At 45.8% G+C, this 25,190-nt stretch overlaps 1 protein-coding gene across 5 annotated transcripts in view; it reads right to left on the bottom strand.

The window, feature by feature from the left end:
• Positions 1-25,190, bottom strand: part of NINJ2 (ninjurin 2) — an 82,179-nt gene that overhangs the window by 7,539 nt on the left and 49,450 nt on the right. The window lies entirely within an intron of this gene.

Raw genomic sequence — 25,190 nt, 5'->3', positions numbered from 1 at the left:
CCTCCTCCCACGGGGGATGAGGCAGAAGGCTAACCCTCCTCAGGGCTCTGCTGGTGCCAGGCTCCCTGATGCTCAGCAGTACTGGGTCACACCAGATTACTCACTGTTCCCTAACACACCCCACCCTTTGCTCCAGGACTTAAGGCCTCTCTTCTCCATGCTACCCCAGCCCCAGGAAGCCTCCCTCCCTTCTAGACCCTGTCCCCATTACCCTCCACCTAGGCCCTGTGCAAAGGCTGGCCTGGGCCTTGTTTAGACCTCTTCAGATGGCCCATCACTGCCTACATTACTGCAGGGACTCCATCTGCCATATTCCCAGGTCCCACAGTGCTTTGCTCAGTGACTTGCCACATTAAATACACGATAAACGATTGCCTTTTCAATTTGAGTTACTTCAAAGAGATTTTTCAAAAATCTTAAGTGTCTTTTAAGGATGGGATTTCAGGCCAATGGCTTCTGGGTGAGGGGAGTTGGATTTGGACAGTGAATCTCTGCCTTTAAAATAAAAGCCTGTGGCCCAGAGATAGCCCTTTCTCCCTGGTATCCTGCCTCTGGGAATGAATGACTCAGGCTGGAAGCTGTCCCTGGTCTTCAGGCCAAAACCTGCAAAGGCCCAGACCCTTGCGGCCTGTGTCTGGGGCAAGCGCTCTGACTGCATCCTTCCAGTGCCAAGACAGTGAATCTTGCCCTTAAAAATCAGCAGTCTCTAATCCACCGTGGGTGGGGTGTCTTTTGCGTGCTATTCTGATTATAACACCAACCCTGCCCGGAAATGTCCTCCAAGCCCTGGGCACAGTCTGCTGTGAGGCTCCAGCCCTTGCCCCAGGCTGCAAACCCAGGCTTCACAGCTGCCGCACCGACAGGGCACAGGGGAGCAGCCTCCCTCTGGAAAAGTCTGCAGTGCCTCCGTCGTCCACTAGGGGACCCCCCAGAAACCAGCTCTGAGGGCCTTGGGTGAGCTCAACCTGCCAGGGGACAGGAACCCAAGGGCTTGGATCCATTTATGAATCCATGAGGTGGACAGGGTTCCTCTCTAACATAAGGGGGCTACATAGAAACGAAGCAGGGTGTGCGGAAAAGACGGGGAGGGTTAGGGATTGCGATAGGAAACCCATGGGACCTGTTGCTCTTCCTTGGGAAGCATTTTCCACCCCCCCTGCGAGGGGTCACCGTGTCAGCGGCTTTCAGGAAACACTCGTTCGTTAGGGTCCAAAGTTAATCATGGGTTTGTTACATAGAAATTTCCAAAGAACTTTTCTGCTCTCTCCCAATACACACCTTAAACAAGAGTACTTTCTGAATTAGCACCTTGCTCCTGGGTGTTTGTGCTCTAGGCCCCACTTTGGGGCTCCCAGTGCATTCCCCAAGCCCACTCAGACCATCTCTGCTCATTGTAACCTGACTCATCTTTCAAGGGCCAACAAATTGAACTAAAATTTAAAAAACAGAACATAAATAAAGATAATGCTGTACGCCAGCCCCCTGCCCCACGAAACGGGTACTAATAGCCCCATTTTACCAGTGAAGACACTGAGTTTCAAAGAGATTACCTGCCCGAAGTCACCAGATACCAAGGGGTGGTCCCAGTGTCAAAACCCTAACCCTGTATCTTCCTTCTGTATACCAACGGTTCTTAAGCTGTGGTCCCAGAACCAGCAGCAACAGCATCACCAGGGAACTTAGTAGACACGCAAATTCTCAGGTTCCACCCTAGACCTATTGATTTAGAAATGGGTGGAACCCAGCCATCCGTGTTTTAACGAGCCCTCCATGTGGTTCTGATGCAAGCTCAAGTTTGAGGGCCATTGGTCTACATCAGTGGCCGGCAAACTCGTTAGTCAACAGAGCCAAATGTCAACAGTACAACGATTGAAATTTCTTTTGAGAGCCGAAAACCGACTTCTGCGCATGGGCCACGAAGTTTCGATCGCACTGTACGCATGCGCCCACCCGTGGTATTTTGTGGAAGAGCCACACTCAAGGGGCTCGCGAGCCGCAGTTTGCCAACCACTGGTCTATACCATCCTGCCAAACTGCTTACTATCTTCTAAGCTCAGTGCTAGACACATTCATATGAATTTTGTCATTGAATTCTTTTAACAGCACCAACTTTACAGATGAGAAAATCGAGGCAGAGAAAAATTCAGTAGTTTTGCCCAGGATCACCTAGCTGTTAAGTATTAGAGCTGTGGTTTGAACCCAGGCAGGCTCTGGAGCCTGCGTCCTTAACCACACCGCCATTCAGTCCCTGGAAGCACAGGCTGTGTAAACGCACAGGTGGACAGCAGTCGGAAGTATGTGTAGCTACCCGACCTAGAGCTTTCTGCTGACAGTTTTAGTGTTTGGCACCAGCCGCCAGCCTGCTCCAGCAGCTCGTCTCCCCGGTGCCTATGGCTGCCCAGCTGCTGATCATGGGCCTGTTCCTAAGGGTCTGATACATTTATCTTAGATCCTCCTCATGTCTTTACTCAGAAACATTTACTGAGTCTTTTTTTATTCTATAGAACCTTAGATTTGGTGGTGAAACCCAAATCCAGATAGGAGGCCTAAACACAGGGAAGTAAAAATGACTTTCAGAACAAATAATCATAACACAAAATATCAACATTCTACATAATGGTGTGTATGAGTTTTGTATGTCCCCACTAGATTATACGCCTCCAAAAGGCAAGAATTATTTCCTTGGAATTTCAGACAATTAGAATAAGAAGCCGAGGGCAAGTGCTGGGGGTAGGGGAGGCTGGGGGGAGGTCAGTGTGTGTGTGGGGGAAGGAGACATATGTACTACTATTTATAATACCTTAAACAATAAAATTAAATTAATTAAATTAAACTTTAAAACAAGAGTAAGAAGCAATAAGAACTGTTTCTATAATCTCTGGCTACAGTCCAGGTGAGGACACCTCATGAAATAGTTCCTATCACACTGAGATGGGAAAAAGGGAAGGTGGTGAATTTCCCACTCCACCCAGCCCTGTGGAGAGCCTGCCAAGATTCCTACTCAGTTCAGTTCAGTTCAACAAATATGTTTTTGGTTCCTATCGTGTGCTACACATTTAAGGTACAACAAAGATCCCTGCCTTCCCTATATCCCTGATCCCCTAACCCCCTAATATGACAGGCTTAGCAGAGAACAAAGTGTATAAAGGGGAAAACCAGGAGATTAAAAAGGCCTTTTCAATCCTACCCTGATAGATAAACTTCACAGGAACAAAGACTTTATCTGTCTTGTTCACTGCCAAATCCCAGAGCCTGGCACTTAGCCTGGCATGCTGAATGAATGAATGAATGAATGAATGATACATTTGTCACCCCCTGTATTTATTCAGAAAGGGCTTAAGAGGCAGGACCATGGTGAGCTGTGCTCCGTGGTCCTCTTATATGGAACCTTCTGGGGGTGCCAGTAAATGGCTGTCTTACACGGGCATGTGGACGCCCAACGCCCCTCAGTACTTCAGCACAGCATCAGTGTGTGTGTGTGTGTGTGTGTGTGTGTGTGTGTGTGTACTTCCTTGTGGTTGGTAGTGTCTGGGTCCTGGCATAGACGAGACAGGCTGTAGATGAGGAAGAGAAACTGCTGCTCTCATTGGAAGAAGCCCAGCTGCAGCTCCAGGGGCAGGTGAAATCCAGATAAAGAGGAGTCTCCAGATCAAAGCCAGGGGGGAAACAGCCCCCAAGGGTTGGCCAGTTCCACGGCAGATGTCCCCTGCTGGCTTTAGCCAGTCCAGTGAGGCCTGGGCTCAGAAGCAGCCAGGATTGCCCACTGCCCCAGGAGTCCCCTATTCTCCCTGTCCTGGCCCAGCAGATCCCGCCTGGTTCTCACACCCACTCTCCCTCCCTTCCTCAGGACTTAAAAGCCAAAGTGAAGTGCAGAATCCCACGTTCTCCCAGCCCCAACGCCTGCACTCTGAGCAGCAGCTCTGATGTCGTGGGCCAGGGTCTGGGGAAATAAAGGTTGCGTGAATGGCTGGCGTTGCGCTTGGAGTGAAGGGGACTGAACTGAGTCTGGCTCCCATTTCTGCTCTCGGGGCCTCTGGTCATGCGGCCTCTGTGCTTCTCAGCTTCCTCTTTTGTAAAATGGGAGGATGCCACCCCTCCCCCCTCACTGCCAGCAGCTACTGTGGTCTGGTCCATACACACAAAGGGATGCCGAACTCCCGAGAAAGCAATCCACAGCGAATTGCTGCTGAACATGTCTGACAGCCCACACTCAGAATTCTTCCAGATTTACAGCCTCTTTTATTCAGTATTTACCATGTGCCAGCACCAGGGCAACTGTAGGGTCAGAGAGATTAAATAACTTGCCTGAGGGCATACAGCTCACTAGGGGGACTCAATATTTGAACCCAGGTCTGTCTGAGGCCAGCGCACAAACTCTTAACCACTGTGCTGTTTTGCAAGCCCCTGCTTAGCTCTTGTTTTTTAACCTCTTCCTGGAAGGTCAGAGCCCTGAGGAAATTCTTCCTCTTGCCTAACACAATACCTGACCAGAAAGGCAGGCAGACTAGTCCCGCCTCGGCCGCTGGTCCCAAACCAGACTGGACGCGCCTTTTCTACAGCCAGGCAATGCCCCGGGGCAACAAAGCACTTGCTGGTCACTGCTGTGTCCTTACTCCCTTTCTAAAAATACAAAGAGCATGAGCCCTCCAAGGCCTCCAAACAGATATCCAGTTGCTCTCTGGGGTCAGCCAGGTCCTGCCACCTGGCAGCAGCTCCCTCTGGGCCCCCTGCCTGACAGCTGACCCCTGTTGTCCCTGTGACTATTTACTACAAGGCAAAGTCCAGTTCTGCAGAGGTGGGAACTCCTGAGCGGCCCGGCCCGGCCCGGCCCAGCCCAGCCTCACCCATGGCAAACTACGGGACCCCCTAAGCCCAATCAGAGCAGATACTTTTTTGCTGAGCTTCATTCCTACGGCCATAAAATGTAGGCCTCCATCTTTCCAGCTCTTTGGAGTTTGGGCAGCTGCCTGGTTCAGGTGTATGGACACTCAGTTCCAGCACTACCCCCAATAGCTGTGTGACCTGGGACCTCTAATAGCCACCTAGTCAAATGGGAATAACATTACAAAAGCAGTGATAGAATTATCCTACTTTTAAAGATATATATTTATGTACATAGATAAATCTGATATAAAGTATTGTCATCTCTAGGCATTAGGCTCTGAAGTACTTTTTTCCTTTTTTGCTTTATCTGTATTTTCTAATTTTTCCTCAATGATCATGTGCAGTAAAAAAAGTATGATGTTGGCCCTGGCTGGTGTGGCTCAGTTGGTTAGAGTGTCATCCTATACACATAAAGGTGGCGGATTGGATTCCTGGTCAGGGTTGCAGGTTTGATCCTCGGTCAGGGACATACGGGAGGTAACTGATGGATATTTTTCTCTCATGTCGATGCCTCCCTCTCTCTCTCTCTCTCAAAAATCAATAAAAAACATATCCTTGGGTGAGGATTAAAAAAAAAAAAAAGGAAAAGAAAAAATGTTAAAAACAACAGCCACATAATTGTTATTTAAGATTTGTCTTGACTTACAGGACAGTTTGAGAATAATGTTTATGAAAGTGGCTTGCAAACTTTATTTATTTATTTAGTTAGTTAGTTAGTTGAAGTGCTTTGCAAGGCAAGTGTCAGGGATTCTTAATATAACTTTCCCCAAGGGCATTTTGGAACCACAGGGATGGCTAGCAACAGTCTCCTTCCTGCTCCACACCAGGAAACCCTGTAGTTCAGAAGCACCACCCTGGGCCTCGCCAGTCCCATCCTCACTGTGCAGGAAGAGGAGAGCGTGATCGTCCATGTGATGCCTTGGCTGAGGCAAGGGCATGGCCATGTGGTGTAACAACCTGGCCTGCTCTGTGGATGACTCAGCAGCACTGACTGAATACCCACTGTGTGCCCTGGACTGTGTTCTGAGAAGATAGCTCTGTTTGCTTTTCAGTCAGTCAACAAATATTTAATGAGCAACTATCTACTTTAGGCAAGTCAGAGCACAGAGGGCATGGCACAGAGGTGATGACTTAGACAGGGAGGTTGTGATGAACTGCAGGAAGGGACGGGTGCCATGTGAGATATACAAATGAAGCGGGAAAGCAGGACCCCATCTGGGAAGCTTAGTGAGACCTCATGGGCATCAATGCCATCTCAGCTGGATCTTGAAGGACAAGAAGATTTCTTCAGAATCACAGAGTCCCTGCCTTGAGAACCAATACCCTAGTGGGAGAGACTGGCAAAAAGTTTCCAAATGGGTACGAATGTAACCCACAGTGATTTGCAGGGCCCAGTACAAAATGAACACGTGGGGCCCCGAGTTCAAAATTATTAAGAATTTCAGATGGCCACATCAGAGCATTAAACCAAGCAGGGACCCTTCTCAGCGCTGGGCCTGTCGGAACAGGCCCTGGGAAGCCAGCTCAGGCAGCCAGGAAGTGCAGGAGGAAAGGATTAAAATTTCTTTCTCTCTTTTTTTTAAATCCAAAATGTGTTTATTGGGATGGTTTCCCACTCATCTTGATTCGAGGTGCTTTTAGTGCTGCTTCCTTCTGTTAGTCCTGCTTTTCCTCCTGTTGGCTGAGAGACCAGTGGAGCAACCAGCACACAAAGCTACCGTTTGTGCATGGCTAACGGCGGAGGTGACTTTCTAGCATCCTGGGCGTTTCACAGCCGTGAAGTAGGAATTGGGGCTCTGCACCAGGCGCTTCTCCCAGGGTTTCCTCTTCTCCTCTTCTGGAGAGGGACGCAGGAGAGCCTTAGCGAGAGGCGTATTGGCATGGGGAGGTCCTCACCACCGGAAAGTTAGGATTTCTTCTTGCCAAGAGGCCCCCAGGCCTTGGGAAACCCAGTGGCTGCATCACTGTTCGCATCTTGGGTTAAGGTTGACCTCCAGAAGGTGAGATAACCTGGCCAGATGCTGTACTTTACGTTTTTATGTATTTATTTTGTTTTCATCTTTATTGTTGAAAGTATTACATATGTCTCCCGCCCTCCCCGCCATTGACTTCTTCTAGCCCACCCCCACCCCAGGCCCTAGTCCTTCACCACCCTATTGTCTGTGTCCATGGATTGTGCATATATGGTTCTTTGGTTGATCTCTTCTCACCCACCCACCTTCCCCTGCCTTCCCTCTGCAGATTCTGGACTTAACTATTCCCTTGTGCGGCCAGTAGAGTGTTCTGCCTCCAGGACCCTACTCGCTTGGAGAATGCTGTTCACTGGGCTCTAGTCGTGTGGAGAGGATTGGCATACCCTCCCACCTCTAAACCTTTAACTCTTAGTTGTGAACAGATGGTAGAGTCGCCAGGGATGGAGACAGGTGTTGCCAATATCTGGGAAAAACAAGGCCAAAGAGATGCAGTAGGTACCAGGGGGCAATTTCCAACTCTGCTTCTAACAACTTGTCAGGGCAGGAGGCTCAGCCCTTCCTGTAGAGTACCTTTGTCAGGGTGAAAGAGTATTGGAGTAGAGTCCTGACCTGAGTCAACAAAAAGATTAGGGCCTACTGCAAACATGAAGGTGGGATCCAACAGGAAGCTGTACCCTCTGCAGGAAGCAGGCTCAGGAGGGGCCGGGGAATGAGTTCAGGCTGAACCCACAGTGAAGCCCTAGGCAGGAACCACTTCAGTGATACATTAACTGCAAAATTGTCCCGAGGGTGTCAGATCTTTCAGTTGTACAGGACAGAATGTTTGTGTGTGTACTCTTCTAGAATTTGCATAGCTGCCTAAGGACAGAAGCTGAGGCTGCATATTAAGGATGAGCAATGTGAGCCCCCGAGGGGCTTACAGCTCTCTAAGTTCTAGAAATGAATGAGAAGTCTTAGTCTGATGCTCTATGATCTGGCTTCTGATTACTCCTCATCTCACCACCTCTTTCCAGCACTACGGCCTGTCCTCCCCGCCTCTGTGCCTTCGTGCAGAGGGAGCAAGAGTGTCTGATGCATGGTAGGCAGGTACATATTTGTAGAGTAGTGACTGAACATCCTGTCCCCACTGTTTGGAATGTTCTCTATGGCCTTCCTTGCCATCCGCCCGGTAAGCTCTTCCTTCCATCAAGGATGTTATTTTCACCATGAGGCCTTCGATGACGCCTTCCCTCAGATGACTAGTTTGTTGTCTCATTGGACTGTGAACTCCTCCGGTGCAGGATCGCTGGTGTGAGGTTGGCACTTACTGACAAGTAGAAGTTGTTTAGTTTATGAAGGGAGGGAATGACCTGCCCAGGCCCACTCTTTGTTTCTAAAAATATATATTTTTATTGATTTCAGATAGGAAGGGAGAGAGAGAGAAACATCAATGATGAGAGAGAATCATTGATCAGCTGCCTCCTGCATGCCCCCTACTGGAGATCAAGCTGAGAACTCCTGGTTCATGGGTTGACGCTCAACCACTGAGCCACACCAGCTGGGCCAGGCCCATTCTTTAGACATAAAACTACAGCTAGCACAGTCCATTTCCCAAACCAGTGAGCCACAAAGGCTACCTTACCTAGTCCCTGCTCATGATGTACACACAGGTAGGTCTCCCTCTTAAAAATACCCTGTGTGTGAACAGCCAAATTAATTTATAGGACAGCAAAGAGGGGGGTGGGTGGAGGGAGATCCATATTGCAAATCAATTCCCCACAGATTACTTTAAATAGCACACTTGATGGATATTTTTCTAATCTTAAAGAAATAAAGCCTTTATAAGCATGACCTGAAATACAGAAGCCATAAAGGATCGATAAATTTGATTGCATGAAAATTAACACTATTTGAATTTATAATAATGATAATAATAGCATATACCCCCTATAAGACTTATTTCATGCCAAAATGCTATGCCAAACATACACTAACTCATTTCATTCTCATAATAATCCCATGAGTTAAGTGCTATCCTTTTTTTGATCCTCACTTGAGGATATTTTTTCCATTGATTTTTAGAGAGAGAGTAGAAGGGAAGGAGGAAGGGAGAGGGAGAGGGAGAGAAAGGGAGAGAGAGAGAGAGGGAGAGGAGAGAGAGAAGAGAGAGAGAGAGAGAGAGAGAGAGAGAGAGAATTGATGTGAGACACACCTCCTGCACTCACCCGGACCAGGGCCTGGGATTGAACCTGCAACCAAGGTACATCCCCTTGCCCGGGAATTGAGTCTGCGACCCTTTGGTCCGCAGGCCAACGCTCTAACCACTGAGAAAACCGGCCAGGGAAAAGTGCTGTTTTCATTCCTCAGTTTATAGGTGGGGAACCGGAGGTTGACTAAACCATAATCATTCATCTAGTGCAGTGGTCGGCAAACTCATTAGTCAACAGAGCCAAATATCAATAGTACAACGATTGAAATTTCTTTTAAGAGCCAAATTTTTTAAACGTAAACTTCTTCTAACGCCACTTCTTCAAAATAGACTCACCCAGGCCGTGGTATTTTGTGGAGGAGCCACACTCAAGGGGCCAAAGAGCCGCGTGTGGCTCGTGAGCCACAGTTTGCCGACCACAGGGCTAGTGAATTAGAGATGAATCCAAGATTATCAAGTAGCCTGCCTTCAGATACTGTGCTCTAGCCACTTGTTAGGCGGCCACATACCATAAAATGTCAGAAGACAAAAACAAATGAGGAATAAATTGCAACACATAGGACAAAGGACTGATTTCCCTGATATATGTTGAGGTCTTTAAAGTGAGCCCAATCAAAAAATAGAGAATATGAACAAACAAGCCACTGAAGAAGCATCACAAATGGCTATATTGTGTGTGTGTGTGTGTGTGTGTGTGTGTGTTTGTGTGTTTCCTATTACACTGGCAAAGATTTAATAGCTTGATAATAGTCAATGTTGGTGAAGATGTAGATAAACAAGCATTTTCACACACTTGGTGGGAATCCTACATAATAAAAGGCTAATATGCAAATAGACTGAACGGCAGAACAACTGAACAACCAGTCGCTATGACATGCGCTGACCACCAGAAAGCTACTGTTTGTGTGCGGAACATGGCAGCCGCGGCAGGATGGTAGAGCAGGTGAGTGGGGGCACCAGACCAAGGCGGGGCATCAGTTGCTATCATCTGGTGAGCCTCTGGTGGTTACTGAAAATTCTTTGCTCTCGTGCTCCATGGTCCCGCCTGGCACTCACATCTGCTGCCAGCGAGGGCCCTGCTCATACCCGCAGCTGGCGCTGGTCCTGATCGCTCAGCACCATCAGTGAGTGCGAGTGGTGGCTGCCGACCCTGATCACCCCTGAGGGCTTCTCCACCTCCCCCTGCTCCTGAGGGGCAATCAGGGCAGCAGTTGCCACTCCCACCCGCTGACGGCGCCAGCCCCGCTCACACTCACTGCTGGCGCCGGCCCCAATTGCTCTGTGCCGTCAGCGGGTGCAAGCAGGGCTGGCACCGGCAGTGGGTGGGAGCGGCGGTGGCGGGAGTGGGGCTGCCTGCAGACAGGGGACCAGGGGCTGTGGCAGCAGGGGCCGGGCAGAGGTGTGGAGGATGGGCCAAGACCCGCCCCTGTGCCTACCACAGCTTCATGGCCCACAGTTCCTTTCAAGGTGCATGAATTCGTGCACTGTGTAAATATAAATTACTATCAAATATCCAAATTTCTACAATATTTTTTGAAGGACAATATAGCAATTATCTATTAAAATTTAAGATATTCTTAACTATTTACCTAAAAGGTCCACTTCTGGGAGTTTTCCTCCACTGAAAATGCTCACAAAGTGCATTTTAGCCACACGATGAAATACTCTATGTTTTAAAAAAGAATGTGGTAGATCCCTATGCATAAGATATATAAAGGGAAGATATATGAAATGTATTTAGTGGGAGGAAAAAGTCATTATGAAGATGATATGCTCTTATATTGGTAAAAATTAAACAAAATATTCAGAGTACCTACTTTATATTACTATGCATTATTATAAGCATAGAGCAAAATACTGAAGGAATTTATATCATAATAAGAACTTCCCCTTTCTAAGTTATATATTTTCCCAATTTGAATTTTGACAGCTAACACACCATCCTTTTATAATCTGGAAAAACATAATAAGGATAAAATTAAATATATGATAAATAAATAAAGAGCAAACACCCTCCCCTGTTTATTCATTTATTTTGCAAGCATGTACGAGGTGTACCTACTGAGTCCCAGGCACTGATGCTAGATGTTGAGGGTACGAAGACTGATATACAGAGCTCCGTCCTCAAGGCACTTCTCTAATGGCAGAAACAGATGGCAAATCAGGTGTGGAAGGTGCTAGGAGAGAAGTGTGTTCTGGGCTCAGTTCTCCTGGGTCTCTTGGGGCAGAATCTTGAAATATGTGCAGATAAGGTATCAGCAATCTCAGGGGAAATGCAGTGGGCTCAAAGCTCAGGGCCAAAGCAGTTCCTGGATATGGACGGAAGGTACAAGGTTGGAGAAGTGTGGGGATGGGACTGACCAGGAGGTCTGATAAGACACCTAGACTTTGTGGGAGCCGTAAATGACTGACATCCTTACAGCACCATTTTAGAAGGATCTTTACAGAGGCAGCAGAAAAGATGGATTGGAGAGTTAGGAGTCCCAGGGTGACACAATGGGTCTGACCAACAGCAGGGACAGTAGGTATGGCAATGGGACCGCCCACAGACAGGTCAAGGAAGTAAAACGTCCGGACTTGGTGAACGATGGGATGTTGAGGGTGTGGGAAAGGGAGGGGTAGAGGATGACACCCTGTGTTTTGGGTTGGGTGGCAACCCCTGTACACTCATAGGCTGGAATCTTGCTCTCAGAGTTGCAGCCCCAGTAGAAGTCAGTTAATGAACAACTTCCCGGGAACGCAGCTCTTGTGTAAAGAGGGTACCTTTGGCAATCTTCTGCACATACCTATTGGCCAGTTACACCAGTCTTCCGGGGCCATTGCACCAGGGCCTTTGGAAGCCTGTCAGGGGCAAAAGTCCTCTCTGACTGATGCTCACTGCTGAGCATAACCTGGGACAATATCACTTCTAAGCAGGTGGTGAACAATGCATTATGATCAAATTGCAGGGAGATGAGAGAGGGGAAATATCATAGTGAATGATGCCTCTTTTCAAAATGGGGTGGAGACCTCCATGTTGTCTGGCTCCTATCTCTGGATGTCAGAGGCATTAGAGCCCCTCACCTTCCCATGGTTTTGGTGAAACAACAGTGAAGGCAGTTTTAAGCCCTTAGGCTGTTGGAGCCCACCCCTTAGCAAGAATCAAGTGGCACTGCCTGCGGCATCACTCCTCACCTCCTGCTTGCCGACAGCACTCTGCTGGGGCAAAAATAGCCGTCACTCTCACAGTGCTCAGCCCCACACACGTCAATACCCTGGGCTTGCTGGCTCTCTTGACACAAGGCCCTGTCTTTCTCTCAGTCATCACTGCTTGGAGTTCGCTGCGGAAGAATGAATGCTGACTGTCTGCTACCTTGGTCCGAGTGCTGGGGCGGTTCTGATTTCGGAAGCCTCTGGAAGGGCAGTGCTATCGGAGCTCCATAGAGCTGGTCTTAAAATAGAGGCCTCTTAACTGAGCCTTGAGTCTCTGGAGGGATGGTGCCTGTGCGGACAGATGTCACTGAGGGAGCAGTGGGGCGTCACCAGGCTAGCTTCTTTCCCCAGGTCCCTTGGCGTATCTTATCTTATCATGTAACTGGGCTGGGTCTGTTGCCAAGCTTTGTGGGAGCTGCCTCTGAAGGCCAAGGGTTTTATCCTGAAATATTTTGTCCTGAGGTATGTGGGGGCAGAGTCTAGGCCGCATTTTCACAGGAAAGCCTTCTGAAAGAGTGAATTGCTTAGTGAGCAGGTGTAGAATATGAAATAACTTGTCATTTTGAGAAAAGAGATCCCTTATTTTTACCAAATCATCCCCTTGTCCCTCCTGCTCTGCTCAACCCTCCAACTGTTCCTTAAACCTAAAGGTCAGGCTATAGCCAAACCCATACCTTGTTTGCATTCCTGGTGAAGTTTCCATTCATCTATAATGGATAAAAATATGGAGTTGCCCAGCCAGTGTGGCTCAGTGGATTGGGTGTCATCTCATGCACCAGGAGGTTGCCAGTTTGATTCCCAGTCAGGGCACATGCCTGGGTTGTGGGCTTGATCCCCAGTTGGGGGTATAGAAGAGGCAGCCAATTGATGTTTCTCTCTCTCTCACCAATGTTTCTATCTCTTTCTCCCTCTCCCTTCCGCTCTCTGAAATCAATAAAATCATATTTTAAAAAATCTACTTAAGTCAGAATGGGGTCAAATCTGGCTTTTCTACTTGCTAGCTTGACAAGCTGAGTTCTCTGAGTGCAAAATGGTAACAGCCCTAACCGGTTTGGCTCAGTGGATGGAGCGTTGGCCTGCAGACTGAAGGGTCCCAAGTTCGATTCCAGTCAAGGGCATGTACCTTGGTTGCAGGCATATCCCCAGTAGGAGGTGTGCAGGAGGTAGCTGATTGATGTTTCTCTCTCATCGATGTTTCTCTCTATCCCTCTCCCTTCCTCTCTGTAAAAAAATCAATGAAAAAAAAAACAGACAGTAGGGTGGTGAAAGCGGGTGGGGCAGGAACTCGATGAAGGAGGGCATTGAGGGGGGGGAGGGGAACATCTGTAATACTCTCAACAATAAAAAATTTTTTAAAAAGAAGTAAATCTTTGTGACCTTGGGTTAGGCAATTATTTTTTTACTTATGACAAGAAAAAAATACGTTCTAAAAGAAAACAAATTGATCTTCATTAAAATTAAAAACATTTGTGTTTCAAATGACACCATCAAGAAAGTGAAAAGAAAATTCAGAGAATGATAGAAAATATTTGTAAATCATATATCTAATAAGGGTTTAATATAAAAATATATAAATAATTCTTACAAATTAATAAATAAATAGACAAGAAACCCAATTTAAAATGTTTATGTCTAAAAAGCTCCATGATCACCCAACAACTCATATGAAAATAGTCAACATAATTAGTCATCATAAGTTGTCCTTGCAAATTGAGATACACTTCATACCTCCTAGAATAGCTATAATGAAAATGATTGAAAACAAATGTTGAAAATGTGAAGAAAGTGAAGCTCTCACTGCTGATGGCAATGTAAAATGGTGCAACTACTTTGGAAAACAGCTTGGCATTTCTTCAAAAGTTTAAATATAGAGTTTCCATATGACCTAGGTATTATACTTCTAGATATCTACCCAAGAGAAATGAAAACATGTCCACATGAAAACTTGTACATGAATATTTATAGCAGTCTTATATTCACAGTAGCCATTTACACTAATAAAATAGAAACATGCAAATTAACCATCACTCTGCTACACCCACAAGCCACGCCTACCAGCCAATCAGGGGTGAGTATGCAAATTAACCCAACCAATATGGCGGCCGGCCACGGAGCTGGAGCAAGCAGGAGGCTAGGGTTGCCTCCGGCAATGGAGGAAGCCAAGCTTCCCCCAGCCCTGGCCGGCCATGGCCTCTACTCAAGGCTACAAAGTGTCAATTATAGAAGATAAATAAATCCTAGGTACTTGCTTCCAGCCAGCCCTGGCCTCCACTCAAGGAGGCACTGAAAAAAAAAGAAAAAGAAAAAGAAAAAAAGGAGGGGCTGGGACCTTGGGTAGCTGGGGGGTGATCAGGCCAGGATGGGAAGGCAGGGGCCATTGGGGGTAAGCAGACCAGCAGGGTGGCCATTTGGGGGTGAGCAGGCCATCAGTGGGGGTCAGTTGGAGGTGATCAGGACAGCGGGGGGGAGGGGCAGTTTGAAGTGACCAGGTCAGCAGGGGGCAGTTGGGGGTGAGCAGGCCAGCAGGGGGGGCAGTTGGGGGTGAACAGGCTGGCACGGGGGGCAATTAGGGGTGATCTGGCTGTTGGGGGGGCATTTGGGGGCGAGCAGGATGGTGGTGGGGGGCAGTTGGGGGCAAGCAGGCCAACACACAGAGTGGTTAGGGGCAATCAGGCAGGCAAGCAGGCAGGTGAGTGGCTGGAGCCAGCAGTCCCGGATTGTGAGAAGGATGTCCAACTTCTGGTTTAGGCCCGATCCCTGTAAACAGGCAGTAGGACATCCTTCGAGGGGTCCCAGATTGGAGAGGGTGCAGGCCGGGCTGAGGAACACCCCCACCCCTGTGCACGAATTTCATGCACTGGGCCACTAGTAATAGAATAAACCCAAATGTCCATCAGCTAAAGAATAGATAAATCAAATGTAGTATATCCATACAATGTAATGTTATTCTGCTAAAAAGGAATAGAGTACCTATACATGCTATAATATGATGAACCTTGAGAACATTATGCTAAGTAAAAGAAGACAGACACAAAAGTCCACATATTATATAAGTCTATTTATATGAAATGTCTAGAATAGGTAAATTGATAGAAATAGAACACAGTGGTTGACAGGGACTAGGAGGAGGAAAGAATGGGAAGTAACTGATAACAGGAGTAACAAAACTGTCATAGAATTAGAATATGGTAGTGGTTGCACAACTCTCTAAATATATTAAAACCCATTGAACTTTAAACAGGAGAGTTTGATGATATATAAATTATATTCCAAAAAAGCTGTTTTAAAAAAATTGATTAGAGTTTTTAGCTAATTATGAGAATCAGAACATATTATGGAATGTGGTCAAAGCTGTTAAAGGTAAATGCTGCCGGGCCCTGGCCTGTATGGCTCAGTTGGTTGGAGCATTGTTCTGTACACTAAAAAGTGGTGGGTTCAATTCCAGGTCAGGGCACATACCCAGGTTGTGGGTTCCATCTCAGTTGGGGCCCATGTGGGAGGCAACCGGTCAATATTTCTTTCTCTCCCTCCCTATCTCTAAATATCACTTTTAAAAAAACAGGTAAATGTGGCCAGTATAAAAAATGATGAAAATAAACAATTGAAATTCATTTCAGAAAAGGTATGAAGAGAGCAATAAAACACACCTAAGGAAAATAGAAATAAGGAATAAAATTAAGATGATTCAGAAATTTGTGAGTTACAAAGTAGATTATTAGTAGATTTAGTAAATAAACCACTGGGATTTATTTTTTTCTGAAAAAAAGTACAATAAACCATTTTCTATAAATGTAATCAAGAAAAAAACAAAAAGAAAATATGAATAAAAAAAGTAAAACTGATAAAGATGTTATAAATATAATAGAAGAAAATTTTTTTTAAATGGAAAAATAGTTGACCTGGCTCAGTTGGTTAGAGGGTGTCCTGATACACCAAGTTTGTGGGTTTGATTCCCCCCATGAGGGCACATACAAGAATCAACTAATGAAGGCATAAATAAAGCGGGCCAACAAATTGATGTCTCTGTCTCTCCCTCCCTTCTTCTCTCTCTCTCTAAAAAAAAAAAGAAGAAGAAAGAAAGAAAGAAAAAATCAATAAAAAGATTACAGATTTTTCTAAACGTTAAAAAATGGCAAGAGAGGATGCTGAGCTCACCCTATGCCAAAATCAAGTGAATGGCTGTATTTAGAGCAATTTATTCTGAGAAACAATTGAATAGTTTCTGCGCGACAAATGATGAAGAGACTGAATAGAGAATGTTGGGGGACCATGAGAACTCCCTGGGAGCTGAGGGAACTAGCTAGGATTGGAGGAACCAGTGAGTACCATTGTTTACATTTTCCCTGGACTTGGATAACAGGTGGGCATGCTATCCAGGTTCTCTTGCCAACCTGCAGAGCTACTGTAGTACATCCCCAGCCACCCCTCTCGAAGCTAGATCCAGCGGGAATTGGAATACACCATAGCATGCATAAATGGGGTCCCTTCACCTAGAAATTAATCAAGTGAGTGCAATAGGATTCTGCTAAGTGCATCCACTGGGCTGCATCTGCACATGGGGCTCCCCAACCTGGAGAGAATGTGGAGCCAACAAAATACCATGGTACATGTATGCAGGGCTACCACTCCAGAGAAAGTGTGCAGATAGTGGGGTACTCCTACACACACATTTTGCCAGCATGCAGGGCTGCCCAACCCAGATAGGGTGCAGAACTAGCAAGGTGTGGCAATGCATGCATGCAGGTCTGCCCACCTGAAGAATGTGCAAAGATGGTGCGGCACTGCAATGACTGAACTCAGAGCAGCCCCTCCCAGATCTAATTTGGGCAACAGACAATAAAAGCAATAGAGAGGTTGCTTGCACATTGGGCAGCCTAGCCCACGCCAGGCACCATTACCTAGAGCAGAAGGGCAAGGAAGCACACATACACCAGACTGCCCTAGTTGGAACCCACTCCTTCTGGCCAGGCAGCACAACAAGCACCCCTAGATGGTCTCCCCAACTACAACTGGCCTGCCAAAACTGTCCAGCACATTGTCTACACAGAGGCCACTTTTTTCAAGATTGGGAGAGATACCTATTTTATCTAAGTTATGGAAACAAACAAAATGGGAAACAGAAGAATATGCCCCCAAATGAAGGAACAAGAAAAAAAACAAACAGAGAAAAACACTAATAAAATGGATATAAGTAATTTGACTGACAAAGAATGTAAAGACACGTTCAAGTACTAAACACACTTGAGAGCAGAATAGAGGAACTCAGAGAGCACTTCAACAAAGAGTTAGAAAATGTAATCAGAGATGAAGAATACAATAACTACAATGAAGATTATATTAGGAAAAAAATCAAACTGCAGATTAGTTAATATAGAAGAATAGATTAGCAATTTGGAAGACAGAATAAAATCACCCAATCAGAACAGAAAAAAAAATTTTTATGAGGATAGTAATAGTAAAAAAGACCTCTGGAACAGCATTAACATCTGCATAATAGAGATTTCAGAGGGAGAAGAGAGAGAAAAATTGGAAGAAAGTATTTTTGAAGAAATGATGACTGAAAACTTTCCCAATCTGGAGAAAAAAAGACATCAGGTCCAGAAAGCACAGAGTTCCAAACAAGATGAACCCAAAGAGGCTCAGACCAAGACATACTGTAATTAAAATGACAAAAGTAAGGCTAAAGAGACAAGCTTGAAGGCAGCAAGAAAAAAATAACAAGTCACATACAAGGGAAAACCCATAGGCTATCAGCTGATTTTTCAGCAGCAACTTTACAGGCAGAAGGAAGTGGCAAGAAAATTTGAAGTGCTAAGATAAATAAATTTAAATACTATACTTAAAATACTATATCTGGCAAGGTTATTATTCAAAATTGAAGAAGAGATAAAGTGTTTCCCAGACAAGCAAAAAGTAAGGAAGTTCACTGCCACTAAACCAGCTTTATAGGAAATGTTAAAGTGTTTTCTTTATTCTGGAAAGAAAAGGCCATAACAAGAAATAAAGAAATAAAGGGAAGAAAAAATATCACTGGTAAAGGCAAATCCTACCTAATAAAATAGTAATATGCAAATTGACCGCACCTTTGCTACGCCCAAGCCACGCCCACCAGCCAAAGCCACACCCACCAGCCAATCAGGGCGAGTATGCTAATTACCCAACAAAGATGGTGGTTAATTTGCATACACTGAGGGAGGGAGGAGTGAAGACTGAAGACAACTTAGAAGGAAGAGGGAGGAAAAGTGGAAAGTAAGGTGGCTGCCAGAGGGAAAGCCCAGGCTGGGCGGAGCGGGGTGGAACGGGGCAGAGGGAGTGGAGAGCGGGTGCAGGCGCAGTGGCCGCAAAGGCGGCAGCAGTGGCAGCACACGCAGCCGCAACAGCTGCTTGCAGGATTTTCCTGCAAATGGGCTACTAGTATATAATAAACACAGTGAATCGACCTCTTAAAAAGCTCATATACTAGTGAAGGTTAAAAGACAAAAGTAATAAAATTAACTATAACTATAATATATAGGTGATACAAAAATAAAATGATATAAAACATGACATAAAAAACATAAAGCATGGAATGGTGAGTAAAAATGTGCTTTTAGAATGCCTTTGAACTTAAATGCTAGCTTAAAAGAGACTACTATTGATATAGCTGAATATAGCCTGACTGGTATAGCTCTGTGGTTCAGCATCAACCCATGTAGCAAGAGGTCACTAGTTCGATTCCCAGTCAGGGCACATGTTTGGGTTGTGGGCTCAATCCCCAGCAGGGGGCGTGCAAGAGGCAGCCAATTGATGTTGATGTTTCTCTCTCATCAATGTTTTTTATCTCTCTATTTCTTCCTTTCTCTCTAAAAATCAATAATAAAAAATGTTCAGTTTTAGATATAGCTGAATATGTACATAAACCTCATGATAGCCACAAACCAAAAACCTAACAAAAATACAGAAAAAAAATAAAGAGAAAGAAATCCAGTCAAAACACTGAAGAGAACCAGCAAATCAAAAGGAACTAATTTAAGAGAAGAAAAAAGGAAAGCAAAGAACAAAAAGAATTAACGAAATGACAATAAGAACATATCAATGGATAATTCCCTTTAAATGTAAATGTACTAAATGTTTCGATCAAAAGGCATAAGGTTGCCCTAACCAGTTTGGCTCAGTGGTTAGAGTGTCGGCCTGCAGACTAAAGGGTCCCAGGTTCGATTCCGGTCAAGGGCATGTACCTTGGTTGCAGGCATATCCCCAGTGGGGGGTGTGCAGGAAGCAGCTGATCGATGTTTCTAACTCTCTATCCCTCTCCCTTCCTCTCTGTAAAAAAACCACTAAAATATATTTTAAAAAATTTAAAACAAAACAAAACAAACAAACAAAAATACCCAAAAGGCATAGGGTGACTGAATGGATAAAAATGCAAGACCAATATATGTGCTGCCTACAAGAGACTCACTTTAGCTAAAAATTAAAATTAAAAAAATACAGATTGAAAGTGAAGGGATGAAAAGAAATACTCCATGCAAAGAGAAAAAAAAGAAAAAAAGAAATCAGAATAGTAATATTTACATCAGACAAAATAGATTTTAAAACAAAGAATGTAAAAAGGGACAAAGAAGGATGCTACATAATGATGGGGTCAATCCAAGAAAAGGATGCAACAATTGTAAATATCTACACACCCAACATAGGAGCACTCAATATATGAAGTAAATATTAATGAACATAAAGGCAGAAATTAACAGTAATACAAAAATATTGTGGACTTTAATTACCCACTTACCTCAATGAATATATCATCTAGATATAAAATTAATAAGGAAATAATGGCCTTAAGTGCTACATTAGACCAAATTAATAGATATTTATAGAACTTTAGACATTTATAGACATACCCAGACAGCAGATTACACATTTTCTCAAGTGCACATGGGACATTTTACAGGATAGACCTCATATAAGCCACAAAACAAGCCTCAATACAGTTAAGAAGATAGAAATTTATATCAAGCATATTTTCTGACCACAATGGTATAAAATTAGAATTCAACTACAAGAAGAAAACTAGAAAAAACACAAATACAAAGAGTGTAACAACATGCTACTAAACAACTAATGTATTAAAAAGGACATTAAGCAGGAAATCAAAATTACCTTGAGACTAATGAAAATGAAAACACAACTTTACAAAATTTATGGGATGCAGGCAACAAAAGTGGTTCTAAGAGAAAAGTTTAGTCATACAGGTCTACCTCAAGAAGTAAAAAAAAAAAAAAAAAAAAAAATCCCAAATAATCAATCTAACTTTACAGCTAAAAGAACTAGAAAAAGAAAAACAAACAAAATCCAAAGTTAGTAGAAGGAAGGAAAAAATAAAGATAAGAGCAGAAATAAATGAAATAGAGACTAAAGAAAAAATAATTGAAAAGATCAATGAATCTAAGAACTGGTTTTTAAAAAGATAAATAAAATTGATAAGATTCATCAAGCAAAATGAAAGAGCGCCCAATAAAGTTTTAGTAATATCTTCTTGGATATGTCCCTAGAGAAAGGGAAACAAAAGCAAAAATAAACAAATGTGACTATCTACATCAAACTAAAATGCTGTACAGTAAATGAAACTATCAACAAAACAAAAAGACAATATACTGAATGGAAGAATATATTCTCAAATGATATATCTGATAAGGGGTTCATAAATATATAAGGAACTTATACAATTGAATAACAATTCTATCAAAAAATGGGCAGAGGACATGGTGAGACATTTCTTCAAAGAGGACATACAGATGGTCAACAGACATAGGAAAAGATGCTCAGCATTACTAATCACCAGGGAAATGCAAATCAAAACCACAGTGAGTTATCACCTCTCAGCAGTCTAAATGGCTATTATCAAAAAGTCAACAAATAACAGATGTTGGTGAGGATGTGAAATAAAGGGAACACTTGTGCACTATTGATGAGACTGCAAGTTGGTGCAGCCACTATGGAAAACAGTATGGAGATACATAAAAAACCTGCAATGAGATGTACCATATGGAAATTCCACTTCTGGGTATTAATCCAAAGGAAATGAAAACACATTTAAAAAGATATATGCACCTCTTGTTCATTGTAGCATTATTTATAACTAGAGGCCCAGTGCATAAAAATTCATGCACTGGAGGGGGATCCCTCAGCCCGGCCTGCCCCCTCTCACAGTCCGGGAGCCCTCAGGGGTGGGAGGCGACCTGGGGATCAGGGGACGGCGACGCCCCATCACACCTCTGCTGTTGCCACTGCTGGCACTGCAAGCCTCAGCCGGCCCTGGTTACCTGAGCCTCGGGTGGCCCTGGATGGCTGGGGGCTGACGGGACTGGGGGATGCCAGAGGCAGGTGTGTGGAGCAGCCGGGCCTTCCTAGTGGCAGGCCCGGCCTTGCCGCATGCCTGTTGCCCCAGCGGGGCTGAGGGAACTGGGTGCCACCATCTTGTGGTTGTGGGTGCTGCCATCTTTGAGGATGTGGCAGTAAATTAGCATATTCCCTCCTTATTGGCTGTGGACGCCGCCATCTTTGAGGGCGGGACAGTCAATTAGCATATTCCCTTCTTATTGGCTGTGGGCACTGCCATCTTGGCGCCATAATATGCAAATTGACCAAATGACTGAACAGGGTCAATTAGCATATTCCCTCTTTATTAGATAGGATAGCCAAGATATAGAAGCAACCCAGTTGTTCATAGATACATGAATGGATAAAGAAAATGGTACATATATACAATGGAATATTACTCAACCACAAAAAAGAATGAAATCTTGCCATTTGTGACCACATGGTTGAACTTAGAGGGTAGCATATGATTTCACTTATACGTGGAATCTAAAACAACAAACAAAAACAAACTCATAGAAACAGAAATCAAATTAATGGTTACCAGAAGGAAACAGATAGGGATGGGTGAAAAAGATGAAGGAGAATGTAGTCAATAATATTGTGATAAGCATGCATGGTGATACGTGATTACAAGACTTAGTGTGATCTCATTGTAAGGTATAAAAATGTTGAATCACTATATTGTGCACTTGAAGCAAATATAATATTGTATACCAACTATCCTATATAATAAAGAGGTAATATGCTAATTGACCGTCACTCCAACACACAAGATGGCCATCTCCATGTGGTCAAAGATGGCTGCCCCCATGTGGACACAAGATGGCCGCCACAAGATGGCCAGCAGGGAGGCTAGCTGTGGGCGATCAGGCCAGCAGGGGAGGGCAGTTGGGAGGGACCAGGCCTGCAGGCGAGGGCAGTTAGGGGTGACCGAGCCAGCAGACGAGGGCAGTTGGGGTGGCCAGGCCAGCAGGGGAGAGCAGTTAAGGGCGACCAGGCCAGCAGGGTAGAACAGTTGGGGGTGACCGGTCTGGCAGGGGAGGGCAGCTGGGGGCAATTGGGCTGGCAGGGGAGGGCAGTTAGGGGCGACCAGGCAGGCAGGAGAGGGCAGTTAGGGGCAATCGGCCCAGCAGGGGAGCAGTTAGGCATCAATCAGGCTGGCAGGGGAGTGGTTAGGGGGTGATCAGGCTGGCAGGCAGAAGTGGTTAGGGGCAATCAGGCAGGCAGGCAGGCGAGCGGTTGGGAGCCAGCAGTCCTGGATTGTGAGAGGGCAGTCGGACATCCCTCAAGGGGTCCCAGATTGAAGAGGGCGCAGGCTGGGCTGAGGGACACACACCGCCCCATGCACAAATTTCATGCACCAGGCCTCTAGTCTATAATAATCTATAATAATAAAAGCATAATATGCAAATTGACCGAACAACTGAACAGCAGAACGACTGTCCAGACAAACTTCCAGATGACCACACTATGCACATGCTGGCGCCAGGCCCCGCCAAGGTGGGTGTGATGTGATTGGTCAGGGGGCCCCACCATCACCCCGCAGAGGGAGGCACAAGCAACTGGATGGCAGGACGCTTGATATGGGGTGGGGAGGCTCCACGATCCATCGCCCCAAAGAGGTAGGCCAAGGCCACCAGCCAGTGACGCTGTGATGGGTGTACGGGGCAGGCCAGTGATTGCCCCGCAAAGGGAGGCCCAGGCCAGCCAAGCGATCACACCTCACACCTGTCGCCTGCAGAGGGAAGTGACCGGTGGCAGGGGATGGGGGGAGAGCACCACACAGATGGCAAGCAGTGGTAGCAGCAGGGGCGGGGCCAGCTGCCAGCAGCCAGGGGAAGGAAAGCCCCAATAGGCCCTGATCACCAGCCAGGCCTAGGGACCCTATCCGAGCTGAGGGACACCCTCCTCCCCAGGGCATGAATTTTGTGCACCGGGCTTCTAGTACTTAAATAAAAACAATTTTTAAAAAGGCAGAAATCACAAAGGAAAAGAATAATAGATATCAAAAATATTAAACTTCTATTGCTTGAAGAACTTCTTAAAATTAAAAGGCATGCCACAGGTATTACAAATTTATACCCTGAACAAAGACACACTCTTAAACATCTGTTAAGTATATTTATGATCCTATTTTCTAAAATAAATCAAAATGCCTTTATATACACAGGGGGAAAAACAGAATGTTAAACACTAAAATGAAAACAGTTATAGGTTGTGAGCTTATGAGTACTGTATGGTTCTACCACCTGTGTGACCTTGGGCAAGTTAGTTAACCTGTCTGTGCTTTAATATTCTCACATGTAAAATGAAAATAACAATAGTGCCTTCCTGATAGGGTGTTGTGAGGACTAAATGAGTTAATGCATGTAAAGTAATCACAACAGTGCCTGGCACACAGTAAGCAGTCAATAGTAATATTCATATTGCTATTAAAAATCATACTAGAGGCCCAGTGCACGAAATTCATGCATAGGGAGTGTGTGACCTTAGCCTAGTCTGCACCCTCTCCAATCTGGAACATCCCTCTCACAATCCAGGACTGCTGGCTCCCAACTGCTCGCCTGCCTGTCTTCCTGATTGCCCCTAACCGCTTCTGCCTGCCAGCCTGATCAGCCCCTAACCACTCCCCTGCCAGCTTGATTGCCCCTAACTGCCCTCCTCTGCAGGCCTGGTCCCCCCACAACTGCTCTCCCCTGCAGGCCTGGGTCCCCCCCAACTGCCCTTCCCTGCAGGCCCAGTCACCCCCAACTTCCCTCCTCTGCCGGCCTGGTCACCCCTAACTGCCCTCCCTTGCAGACTTGATCGCCCCCAACTGCCCTCCCTTGCAGGCTTGGTCCCTCCCAACTGGCCTTTCCTGCTGGCCTGATCACCCACAACTGCCCTCCCTTGTAGGCCTGGTCCTTCCCAGCTGCCCTCCCCTGCTGGCCATCTTGTGGTGGCCATCTTGTGTCCACATGGGGGCAGCCATCTTTGACCACATGAGGGCAGCCATCTTGTGTGTTGGAGTGATGGTGAATTTGCATATTACTCTATTACTAGCATTCCCGTTGCAGGAAGAATCCTGCAATAGGGTTTCCTGTTGCACTCTACCCCGCCCTGCCTGCTCTCCTCCCTTCTCCCCTGCCCCACCTTCTCCGCCAGCCCGCCTGCTTTTCTCCCTTCTCCGCCAGCCCGCCTGCTCTCCTTCCTTCTCCCCTGCCCCAGCTTGCTTGCTTCTCCGCAACTTTGCTCCCTTCTGCAGCTCTTGGCTTCTTTCTATGCTGTCTTGATATGCAAATTAACCACCATCTTGGTTGGGGTAATTTGCATACTCGTCCTGATTGGTTGGTGGGCGTGGCCTGGCTGGTGGGTGTGGCTTGGGCATAGCAAAGGTGCGGTCAATTTGCATATTTGTCTATTATTAGGTAGGATTAGATAGGATAGAGGCCTGGTGAATGGGTGGGGGCCGGCTGGTTTGCCCTGAAGGGTGTCCCGGATCAGGATGGGGGTTCCCTTGGGGCATGGGGCGGCCTGGATGAGGGGCCTGTGGTGGTTTGCAGGCCAGCCATGGCCCCCGGCGACCCAAGCAGAGGCCCTGGTATCTGGAATTT

Source organism: Eptesicus fuscus, chromosome 7 (genome assembly GCF_027574615.1).
Source record: "Eptesicus fuscus isolate TK198812 chromosome 7, DD_ASM_mEF_20220401, whole genome shotgun sequence".
Lineage (NCBI taxonomy): Eukaryota > Metazoa > Chordata > Mammalia > Chiroptera > Vespertilionidae > Eptesicus > Eptesicus fuscus.
The sequence above is the reverse complement of the archived record's forward strand: the minus strand, read 5'-3'. Positions and strand labels throughout refer to the sequence as shown.